This window comes from Tauraco erythrolophus, chromosome 1 (genome assembly GCF_009769465.1).
Source record: "Tauraco erythrolophus isolate bTauEry1 chromosome 1, bTauEry1.pri, whole genome shotgun sequence".
Taxonomy (NCBI): domain Eukaryota; kingdom Metazoa; phylum Chordata; class Aves; order Musophagiformes; family Musophagidae; genus Tauraco; species Tauraco erythrolophus.
The window spans coordinates 78282165-78295081 of record NC_141465.1 but is presented as its reverse complement, the minus strand read 5'-3'; the positions used below and the strand labels follow the sequence as shown (position 1 = coordinate 78295081).

General features: G+C 41.0%; 1 non-coding gene across 1 annotated transcript; it reads right to left on the bottom strand.

Annotated features, from left to right (window-relative positions):
- Positions 1-9408: 9408 nt before the first annotated feature.
- TRNAF-GAA (transfer RNA phenylalanine (anticodon GAA)) lies at positions 9409-9481 on the bottom strand. The gene has a single exon. It is a non-coding gene; the product is annotated as a tRNA-Phe (tRNA).
- Between the last annotated feature and the right edge of the window lie 3436 nt (positions 9482-12917).

Here is a 12917-nt window from a genome sequence, read left to right as displayed (position 1 = left end):
CCAAAACCCCCTTGATCCAAACTGTGACTCCGCTGCCTTGTCCACACTTCTGAGCTACCGGCTCAGACTACCACAGCTGAAACTGTGTCAAATTTATTAATTGAAGTATTTAGGCTTTACTCTGAAAGTAGAAGAACATAGTATTTCAGCTACCTTGTAGTATGGATTCGTGCCCAGGTTCACCCCTAATATCAAACCTCCCCATCTAGCATCAAAGGGCAGCAAACAAATATACCCACACAGATGCCAACTCATACTTGGGATTAATCCGTTCACATATTTTTTTTGCAAGAGAGGGAATAAAAAAAAGAATACTCAAAGGTACCAGCAAAGAAATCACTAAACACCACTCACCCGAGTAACACAGAATTCCTGAGCAGTAAGTAGGCAGTGGGTTCACATTTTTTTCTCAATAACAGTATTGTTTCTCAGGCTCCTTCTACTGTACTCAAGCACAGATTAGCATCAAGCCAGAAAAGTATTTAGCCTTTGGACTTTTTCCTTTGGGAAAAAAATTTGGCCAAAATACAACATTCTACATATAAATTTATGTGGAAATCAATGTATCTATAGAAAGAATAAATCACATGAGAATTCATAACGGCAGATGATAATTCTGGACATAACAAGAAGAAAGATGCTTATACAAGAAAACTAGAGACAAGTAAAAGATCTAGGTCAAGGTGGGAAGAAAAGAGACAGGATGAGTAACACCCAAGCATCTGATCCACAGAAAAAAGAATTTTCAAAATAAAAAAAAATACAACCCTACCATATGATAAGTAAATCAGTCAAGTGAATCCATGGTATCTCAAGCTGAGCACCCAAAAGTGATGAGCACTTCTGGAAATTTCGGCCATTATGAATATTTTTATTTTTATTTTCTTTAAAGAAAATATTACACCTCTGATTCCTTGTTCTGCCAAACCACCTTTACATTAGCATAGAGGTATTTACGTTGTCACAAACATCATGTGAGAAAGAATAGATTCTACTTCTGTCGAGCAAAACTTCAAGGCTGGACAAAACGGACTTGGCAAGAAACTTAAATTATAATACCTTAGTATATTTTTCATTGCTCCAAAGATCATGTAACATACCTTTATGTTACACATGACGTGAAACTGGTCATAATAAGAATATTTTGAATGGAAATGAACTCGTGCTAATCTTTACCCAAAGCTTACATCAAATCCACCTTTTTGTTCTTATTTTAAGTGACAGACGAATATTTTGGCTGCCGATTTTAACTGTTGTGAATTTATGTACTCCAGATTTCACAGAGTAAGAAGCATGATCTAAGGCATGTTTTTCCAACACTGCCACCAGGAATGTATTACTTGAACATTCACGAAAGTCTCTCAATGGAAAATGCATGAAGCAAAGCTATTCATTATACAAGGTGGAAGTCAATTCAAGACTAAGGTATGTTCATTATGCACTTACCATGTATGCATCTATCTTGGAGCTCTGTGTCTTTAAATTCTCATTATTTCAAACAGACATCTGAATCGTCATAGTTGATCAAGTGTAAAGAGTAAGTCACCCAGAAGAAAGAGATCTCAAAGACATAAATTTCCTAGGAGATTCAGGAAACCTTGAACACACTAGATGGCAAGTAGAAGAGAGACCTGTTAAGTACCCCAGTAGAAGTAAAGACTTCAGTGTGAGATTATGTATTACTAGACACCAGAGACTGCACAAGTGAGCCATCTGGCTCCACGATGAGGCATTTCAAGAGACCTGACAAAAGAAAAAGCTTGCACCTGAAAAAAAAAAGCTCTTCCTAAATACTAGTAAGTGTGATGATAATTTTTTAAACTTTGGCATCCTTTTACTTAGGTCTTTTGATTCCTACCTCTACGCTGGAGTTTTCTTCCTTTTCACATTGCTACTTGCCTGCTCATCTCTGTTCTCTCCCACCCTCCTGAAGAGTAGACACCCTTGAATCTTTTCTCCCTTCTTTCTCCTCCCATCCCATTCTGCTTTTTCCTTCTTACACAGGCTTTTATTCATTCATGTCTTCTCTCTTCCTTCCTCCAATGCAGACCACTGCCCTTCCATGACCTTGCCCTTTGTCTCCCTGTCCTGTAGCTGGGAGAATGAGGCCAAACTTTGGGCATGCAGAGGAGCTCTAGAGATCTCATTACCCTGTCCTTGCGCAAAATCCCTCTTCATATGAACAGTTTCATTAGCTCCTGCCTTCTCATATTTACATTATTTATCGGTTCCTTTCTAATTTGTGAACTTCTTTTCCTGAAAAAACAATTTACATGCTACAACATATTCACACTGTTAGAATAGAAGAGCAACTCAGAGAAAAGTAGTCTGGTCAGATCTCACAGAAAATACACAACAAGACTGCCGCCAGGAGTTCAACCTGAGTTAAAGACAGTTTCATGGTCTTTGGTGAATTTCCTTTCCTCAACAGCCACAAAGTTGCTGTGCTCGTACCCCATCAATCTGGACGTTGGATTACTTGAGCCTTCTTTGTGTCGCGAATTCCACTCATCAATCTTTCCATCACTTTACCAGCAGGCTTCCTCGTGAGAGAGGATTAAATTTATCTCATCTGATGTTAGACATCTATCGATTACAGATCTGGACACTGAACTGGTCACCCAGGGCTTCCTTTACAGGATCCTCTCTCAATGGTGAGAAATAGATGAGTTTAGGGTGTAATTAATTTGACCTCTTTCCTATACTCACATTAGGAGGGGATGAATTGCATCACACAAAGGCCTAACCTTCTCCATTTATTTACTGTAACGGAAGCCTAGGGATCGGTGGTACTCAATACAGACGAGAAGTTTACATTTAGACAGATGAACCCCACCTGGATTCCTCATTGAATAAGCCTTGTGATCCAGCTGAACTTACCTCCCACAAATCTGGAGCTGACTGCAATGGGAAATCCTCATTACTTAAAGACATCTACTTCCAAATTTGATGGCACTTGGCTCCTCATTTCTCCAAGGACATGTGCTAGCTGAAGCATGTACTATATCAAACTTGCTTAGAAAGGTCCTAAAATCATACTCTGCTTTAGTACAGCAGACACCTGTGTCAACTCTGCTAGATCTTTCCACAGACACATTTTTACACTTTCAAGTCAGATATTGCCTTAGTTTTACTCATTTCTGTCAGAGATGATGAACGAGCACTTCTGTTTCCTTTAAGATGTTTCTTCTGTCCTGTTCCCTCATTTAACATGTCTGAGAAACCTCAATAGATATCATGAAGCAGTACCATCATTTGGTTAATGAGACTAAGTACCATGTTGCTTTATACCTGAACAAGTATACTTTTTCCAGTGCCCATCATATGTAGGAACCCAGATGAAAGCTTAAGCTACTTCTAGTTTACATAAATACAGTGCTGACTGACAGACGAAAACATCCTGAGTAAGCAACACCATCACACATCTCAGCATCTTCAGCTGGCAAAGGATGTGTAAATAATGTCAAAGAGATCTGCCACTCGAGAGCCTCTTTATATCTGCCAGTGCACCAATGCTGCGGTGACCATCTGTCCAAAGGCTGTCCAAAGACAACTTCATCTCCAAAGTTATTTCATCAGCTTCTATATGGGCTAAATATAAAGGCAGTCATAGAATATAAAGTACTATTCACTTAAGGAACCTAGGCATCTGGAAGGTAAGAGAGCTAAATCTCTGTTATCCTGTGGTTGCCCAATAGTCTATGAAGGGAAAGACGCACCTCAATGGGACAACTCATCCCGTTCTCAGATGGGCATCTGAGGGTGACTAGTTCACACTTAGACAGACACTGAACTTTTAAATGTCTAAAGTGAAGTGAGATGAATCCCACTCCAAATGGCTGTGGTAGGAGAGGACTTGATTTACATAGAGTAGATTTATGCTGGTTGACAAAAAAGTGAAGTAAGATGTAAACTGGTTTAATATCCTAGTTTTGGCACACTTGGAGCTTTACAGATGTTGTGCAAAACCTATAAGGATTCTGCAGCCCAGCTGCCTTTGTGGCTCATCATTCTGCAGCCAGTCAGGAAGGCATGAGCCAAAGACCTCGTGTGCAGCATGAAAGGACATGAGGCTCTCACCTCAACAATTCAGCAACACAACAAGTTGTCCCAATCACAGGGAAAGAAATACAATGAAGGAAATCCAGATTAGGCTCTGTATCACATTGACAGAAAAAAAATCTGAAAGACAGTACAAACACAGTATTTGAAATAGTATCAGAAATCTCCAGTCTTGACTTTACATTAGTCCTTCAAGAGCCAGTTCCAGAAGATAACACTTCTCTCACAGTTTTTATTCAAAATACTAAAGCTACTACTTAACCCCGATGGAAAACATAAAATGGAACAAAAGATAATCATCCCTCATGTCATGTGGGCTAAATCCCAAGAACATTGTTGGGCAATGTAATGAATGCTCGCTTGCTTTAAGCAAGTAGATTTATGTACATCCAAACAAAAATATAATGTTTCCCCCAAGGTTCACTGAGGAATAAAGACAGCATTGATAACTATAGCAAGACTGAAGGTTAAGATTTCACTTATCTGCCACAAATCTGTCTTGTTAACTATACCATAAATTTTATATTTCTACATTACTATGGAATATGAGTTCTATACTCCTACAGAAGCACAAAGCAGGAACCCTGAGATATATTGCTGGGTAAAAAAACAAACAAACAAACAAACAAAAAAAAAAAACCCAAACAACAAAAACTCCAGAACTCCCAAGGAACTGAATCAGAAAAAGCCTCTTTACACAGGGTTCCTGGGCTGAACTCAAACAGGATAAAGCTGCTCCTAACTTGCTCATTCACAGCAGGAAAAAAAAAAAAAAAAAAAAGACTCGAATGCAGAGTGCTAGATTCCAGAAATGCATCATCAGCCAAAATTTTCTTCTTTTTAAATGCAGTTATTTCCCAGAAAATTGAAAAACACAACTCTAGTTCTTCTACAGGACCAGAAATCAGATAGACAATAACTAAGATTTATTATTAAAAATACACATAAGTCATAAAACCTAAATAGGAGTTCTGACTTAGGTTTTCTAAATCCCTTGTATTGATCATTTTACACATCTAAATGAAGTTTAGTGCACATTTACTGGATGGGCAGGAGACAAAGTCAGAAATCTTTTAGTCAAGAGACAGAAAACAAATCTTTTCTCTCAGTAAACCAAATTTTCAATCCAAAGAGAAGCATATTTTACTATGTGCAAGATTTAGTAACATTTACTCACTGCTGAGAGGCAGTAACAAACATCAGGTGCAGAAACTGCCTGGAGGGGCAAGGAAGGGACTTCTGGAGACATGAAGGAGGAGAAGGAGCATCTCATCTGAGGAACACCTGAACTTGTTAAAACCCTCAGAAAGCCTATGGAAGACACCAAGCAGAGCAAGTTAGTCACGCTGCAGTCAGAAATACCAAACAGAAGTATTTCGAAGTAAAGCTTTAAGCATCTTCATTATTTGTCATGTTCTGTGGCTGCAAGTTGTTGCAACTTGCAGCAGCGCTAGGATGTACGGTACACCTCTCACTGAGCTGCTCCTTCTGCTCCAGTTTTTATTCACTTAAAACAGTGACTCCATAGCCAAGGATGGTCAGGAAAAAAGCACGTGAACCAAATCCACCAGATTTTGAATATTCAAGTAAGGCTGAAACAACATTGTAGAATGTGATTTTTCCTCTGAATCTCTGTGAGGTATCAACTTCAGTATGTCAAGGTCATTCAAAAAAACATATGTAACTACATCTGTAGTGGCCGAGAAGTTTCTCAGTTGCAGAGAAGGAGCTTTGTGACTGAAACATAAAGGCTTAGTTAGACACGAAAGTAGCCTGGATCTGCTTCCTAGCAGGGTGTTCTTCTTGAGGGAGCCAGCTGACAGAAAAATAAATGGAAATAGAAACGCTTGCTGGCAAGTAGAAACCTAGAAAGCAGCAATGCTAACAAAAAGATGGTGTAAAGAAGATAAAGCTGAATAAAAAATGCCTGCGTATTGCGTGACATAAAAGCAATAAAGCAACAACACTCCGGGTTATTTTCCCAGAACCTGCCAAATCACATTAGAAACCGGCATCGAGCTTGCAAAATCAATCAGACAGAAGTTAAAAAATACCGGAATTAAGGTTATCTCTTAATTTTATCCTCTTCTTCCGCATAAGACCCGAGGCCTTATTCAGTGTGTGCTATCCAAATCCCATATCGAACAAAAATGAGATTTTCTTCTCAATGTTCCCATGGCTATCACCCTTAGTATTTCAGTCCTCCACAAAATTCCTGTTTAACATCACAAAACCTCTGAGAAGGGAATTGCTATTACAGGTAATATTAACCTTAGCTTAAAAATAGAAATTTCAGACACTACCACAGTACACAACCATCACACATCCGTGCTCCCGGGTACTCCTACTGAAAATCAGACACTTTGAGAGGGCAAGAGTGACTCACACCTTTCCTGGCCCTCGGGGAACTCAACGGCAGAGGGGATCCAACCTCCAGTGCAGCACTGAGAGGGTACAGCCAGATCACTGCCTAAAAGCAGTCTTGGGGCCACATCCTGGCCCCCCAGCTGAGAGGCCCTGGCTGGCTGGTGTTTGAACTGCACGGGGCTGGTCCCTCCATAGCAAATCTTGGGAAGTGCTGGGTATTGGGGCACTAATGCACAAGCCAAGCAGATAGTCAGAGGTCCAACATCCAAGCTTCCTCCATGACTCTCTTTTATTCCACAGTATGGAAATAGCCAAAAAGTAAACAGTCTTTCTTTTGCCTCTTTGATTACATGTCTGCAGGAAATGAATACCTTCCTAATTCATTCCCAAAGCACCATTAAAGTCTTTGACAAATGAAAAGGTTTTTTTTGAAAAAAGTACTTATTTCTGATATCACATGCACAAAAGTACAGATCAGAAGTCAAAAGTAATCTTCATTTTAACATTTCCTTCTATCCCTGAGTAATTGAGTGTGAAAAATTAATATTCTTTCAAAAGCTTAAAAAATCTTTAGGAAAAACAGTAATATAAGAAGTTATACTATCCCTTACCTTTCTTAATAGTAGAGGTCTAAGTAACATTTCTCCGCTTTGTACTAATAGGATATTCAGCAGCAGCGAGTGCTCCTTGTGTCAGACAAGCAATTCAACAGCGATGCTTTGATGTGATGCTGTGATTAAAAAAGGACCAGTGACACCTTTTCATGAATAGATGAAAGATTGCTGAAGAGAGATAAGCAGCTGGTTTACTGCTGTGCTTTGCACTGGTGACACCAATACTGAAAGACCTTTTTCTGTGTGTTGTTCTAGTGTCAGTATACTGAAAAGGTTACAAAAAAACTACCTGAAAGGAGGAGAAAGTGCCTTAAAATGAGAGACTCAAACAGTTTGATTTCTTCAGTTTATCAAAACAAAGCTGAGTGTTGACTTGACTGCTTCATGACGACCAAATGCCAGCTACTGAGATCATCTTTGGTCTAACAGCTTAACAGCAATAATTGCTAGTATTTAGCAGAGAACAGATCCAAACTAAAATAAGGGATATCTTTGGAACAGTCGCAACAAATCACCAAGAGAACTAATGAATTTTCTGCCTCTTCATGTTTTCAAACCAAAACCAGATGCCCTCCTCAAAATATGCTTCAGAAAAATCCAAGTGATTTTTCCCAATTTAAAAGTAAAGAAAGGATCAGGGAGAAACATACGAATGGTAAAAACCAGATGACATTAACTACCAGAGTTTCAGACCTTGAAGCTATTCCTTAGCCTTTCTGGGAATCAGAAGTAGTTTCAGCTATCTGTTGACAGCAGAGGAATAGTGAGGTCCCGGAATTTTGACCTTCACTTCAGACTCTGGCGAGAAGCAATCTCTAATTCTCTGTCTGCCTCTGTCCCCGTCCTCCTGAGAGCCTCTCCCACTCCCTGCCCCTGCCCTCCCGCATCATCCTGCTCCTCTTCACACAGCTTCGCTTTCTCTTCCAGCATCCCTCCCTTCATCTATAGCAGGAGGTGGTGGAGGGCAGAGTGATACTGAGAAGAGGAAATAGTCCATCTATATTCTTGTTGTATATATCCATCTGTATTCCTTTGTATAATTGTTTGTAGCCTTCCTGTTATCAAACAGAAAACAAATTTGTTGTAGGGATGGAGATCTAAAAAATAGACTATTCAAGAACATTAACGAATGAAAAACCAATCACTTTGAACTCAGAAAAATAACCACTTTGAATTAAGTATAGACTAAATCAACCTTAGGTGGTAGCCAGAACTAGTTAACCATTCATCTCAAGATAAAAGACACATAGACTCTTCCTCAGGGTGCATGGTCAAAAAAAAAAGTTCAACCAAAGGACATTTAAAGAACAACCACCAGAGGGTACCAAAGACCCCAAAAGACCCTCACAACCTAAAAGACTCCGGATGCGTGCATAATTAGAATGCAAATATTATAATTACTTCTCAATAAAGAGATAAATATGTAGGATTATTCTTAAAAATCTAATACATATATATACAACTGACTTACATAAACTTCACTAACTTCAACCAAAGGTAGACAGGTTCGGAGGAATTATCCCCCGTGTCTCCAGTGCAGAAATAAGGAATGCCTGCCCTCTGAAACTCCAAAACAAGTCTTAGAGGGTTTATCTCTGCCAACTTTTACGGTACCAAGAGAAGGGTCTGGGAATTAAGCTTTTGGGTTTCAGGAGCTAAAAAAGGGAACTGGAAGGCAAAGTCTCCCAAACGCTGCCAGGGAGGACGGCAGGCACACGCAGCGCTGAGTAGGCATGAGCTGCACGGCATTTCTGCAATTTCAGGTCTTGCTTCGCAGCGTGTCGCCCGCTCTTCTGCAGCATGGAGCACTGGAAGAGAGGACGGGGAGGTTGGGTGGCTCATTCCCCACCGCCTCCCTGGCAGATTGTCTCACACACCACACGTACAACCGGCGGGAATGCCAATGGTTGCCGCTGGTGAAGCAGAGGGTTTGTGCGTACCGGGGTCCGCAGAGTGGCACCCGTTCATCCCTGCCATCACCTGGCCGGTGTCAACATGCACACTTTTAAAGGAGGTAAAACGCCATCATTTCTCTGAAACTCGCCATTGGGCACAATCCCATCAGCCAAGTGAGGAAGACAACAGAAAATTTCAAGGCCAGCAGCCGCGAGCCCTGGCAGAGTGAGCCCGGTGGAGCAGTGAACAGCGACCAGCTGCACACGAAGGGTCAGAGCGACACGAACGGTCACAAACGTCGCGTCACGGGCAACACCGCCGCTACCGGCTCGACAACGCAGCAGCACAGCCGGGCCTTGGGCCGCTCCGAACCGGCACAGCGGCGGGCGTCAGACGGCGCCCGGAGCTCGCGGCAGCAGCGGCCGCCGCCATCCGCCTCCTCCTCCGAAAAAAGGGCGGAAAACGTTTCTGCCGAAACCCGGGATCGAACCAGGGACCTTTAGATCTTCAGTCTAACGCTCTCCCAACTGAGCTATTTCGGCTGCTGTTTTCTGCCCCCTGACGCGACGCCAGTAAGCCATTCTTCGCTTCCCAACACGTGGCCGGTATCTGCGCGTGACGATTTTAATAAGGACAAATGTTATTATTCGTCCTACATTGCTGGATACCAGGAATGCCACAAAGGTGTTTCAGCTGTGGCTACCCGGATTATTTGGAGGGGATAACAAGAACTAGAATATTCTGTGAGACTGAACGACGTAAAATTGGCACTATGTTTGCTTCAGTTTTCAGGGAATTTATTTTGAAGTACGGCAAATTCTGTACAGAGTTGATGTACCATGAACAGACAAAAATAGAAAGGGCACCTCCATCCTCATTTTTTCATGGTCTTGCCTAGAGGTGCACATTCCATAGGAGAAGCTCTGTGTGTCTGTGCAAATCGCAAATCCTGACTAAGCACAGTTGTAAGAAAAAATAGTTTATTCTCACACCGTCAGCCAGGCATTTATTTCGACAGGCGACTGTAATCACGCTCCCGTGGCTACAGGCAGAAGGTGGCCGGTGCACCCGAGTGCACCCGTTCGCACACGTGGCACTAGCAGTGGACACTCACGTCTCAGGTTTGCGTTTCTTTGCACATCCCACGGCTTCAGAAAAAGCTGCCTGTGAGGGCATACCTCATGCATGTTCCCTATATGCTGCGTAGGGAGAAACATTGCTTTGCAAGGTTGTTCACTGTTAGTCAAAAAAAGCCAAACCAACCTCTCTCTTCCACAGTAACAGAGGAGTTGTAACAAACACTTCCATTTTCCAGGGTGTTCCCAGACTAGCCCTGTGAATGCTCAGTGACATACATCCCCGTATTTCCTTTTACTTTCAGAGTATGTTTTTCCTCAAGTTGTCCCACTTTTGGAAAGTCTATTGTGGGCCACCACTGTTCTTCAGGAGCTGACATCTTTGCAGAAGTCAAAGACATCTTCAGAAATCAAAAAGCTGAGGGCTGGGCCAGCAGTTTAGTTACTGAAAACAAAAACTCTTTACTAAAATATTCCAGCTAGGGAGAGGTTAAAAAATACCCCCATGCCATTGAACTAAAGAGGTGTGCTAACAACATCCTGATACAAAATCTCATATTCTCACGATTTTCCATTGCCACTGGCAATGATTGTTTTGATGAGAAATGATGAATGCAACCACTTAATGAGCGTGTCTCCTACTGATGTAGCTAACATAATCTTGTGATCTTTGGCGCCGATAAACTCAAAATGTGTGATGGCACGCATAGAAGTCAAAGCACTATTGACTTTAGAGTTTTCACACATTACCACAAAAATCAGAGCTACTACAGACCAACAGGTTATTCTCATTTTTATTATTTTCAGAAACTTTTGTTTTGCCAGGTGAAATGGAAATGGCAATGGAAATAAAAACTAAAAATTATGCAAAACAAAATGAAACAAAACCAAAAGGACAATTCGGTCTCAGATAGAGCATATTTAATAAAACAGCCACTTTTTCCCCCAACAAAATTTAGTTTTCTGCATGAGAGTTCCTCTTACTGAGAAGTAGAAACATATTAGCATTTCTTGGCTATTTAAAGAGCCTGAAAACACAGTTTTAGCAAAATGGAGCATTTTGAGTCCAGCCAAAGCTACTCGCAGCTTTCTCCTAATGGGAAACCAAATTTGTGTTATTTTCTACTCCTCCAGAATGGGGGGGGGGAAGGGGGGGAACAACAAACAAACAAAAACAACAACAAAAAAAACCACACAACTTACAACACTTTTTTCTCCCACAACCTCCTCCTATATCTACTAAAGGACAGAGTGGACAAAAAAAAAAAAGCTATTTTCTAATCTGTCACGAAAACGTAAACCAGCCTTAACTGGGGCTGGCACCCCTTCATGCCAAGCAGAGATGCCAAGGTCAAACCAGAGGAAGCCTTGGGGAAGGCAAGGACTACCTCCATGCCACAAAGCAGCACCGATACACACCCCCAAAGGCCCCACAGGCCACGACTCTCAGGGCAGGGGGGCTGCGGACCGCCCTGCCACAGCTGCTGGCTTCACCCCCATCCAAATTCTTTCACTTGCTGCTTGCGAGGGATGTGCTGGAGGGCAGTCCTGGTACACCAGGCAAAGAGGGGTTGCAGCATTGGTTTTCTCCTATGCGTGAGGGATTTCAGGATCTGCTTCCTGAAGATCTGATCCAACTCACAACAGTAAACCCCAAAAAGAGATACACAGAACAGTCATTCCCAAGTAATTTCCCAAGCGTGAGCCTCTTGTCAGTGACAGAAGCCAGATAGAAACCTTTCGCCGAAGGCCAGCCTTTCTCCCTTGGAAAACTTTAGCGAGTTCAGTGACATATACGTTCACTCCGTTTATTTTCCTACTGGTGTAACCTCAATTTGTTGCAGGTGACGCAAACCTGGAGAAAAGTGGACTGAAAGATTGCAGTGTTCACAGTATTTTACATCACTCACTACCTTTGCCTTCTGCAGAAACACTGCTTATCTCACAAGTGAAAACAATAACAAAAACTAAAAGCATTACACTTCTCCACATTAACAGTTCACTAGTTGATCCTTTGTCCTTTTCTTCCCATAGAAGCCAGAAAGTTAATGGCAAAATAAGCTGTTTTCTTTAACAGTAAAAAGACTTTTCCCTGTGAAAGGAATGCTCCTACCAGAGCACTCACTTGCTAAGGCAACCTGATCTGCAAAATAGCTCAAGGCAAAAGCCTCTTAATTTTTCAAAAATATTTTTATATTTTAAAATTTTGCATATATGTATTCAATTTGTTATATATATAAAAATAAAAGCAGGAACATCGAGCCAACAATGTCAAACATTCAGAAGGTTAAATCTTAAAAAACATTTCAATAAACTAGAACAGCTTCCACTAAAAATTAATAGATCCTTTCGAAAAATCCACTCCCAGTAATATCACTCGTTTAGACAGTCACATAAACGTCAGAAGCTTGCATCTACAGCATCTAAACATTCAAAACAACTTTCAAAAGATCTGTTCAATAAATCAGTCACACACTACTACTTTCTTCTCTGTATTTCTGATCCAATAACACTATCACAAGCTAATTGATTTTTAATGTTCCAAAGATACTGGGCCTGTTTGTAATGTTTAGAATAATAATCTACAATGCCTGTTCCTGAAATTAAAGACACATCACGTAACCAGTATTCCAGCAGAACCAGATGTGAAAGATACATACTTTCATGAAGCTCACCAAGAGCAGCTGCCCCAGTAAGCTTAAATACAGCTAAACAGAACTTTGCAGTACTTCAACTGTTTCTGGTATTGACTTTTGTAAAATACAAAACAGTAAGATGGATAAGTAACTCTCTGCATGTTGTAAGGAAGCTCTATCTCCAGAAAATATAAAAATTAAGAAAATATTTGAATGTTACCAGCAATGCGTGTCTGACAATAAAATTTAAGTGATTCATCAGCAGA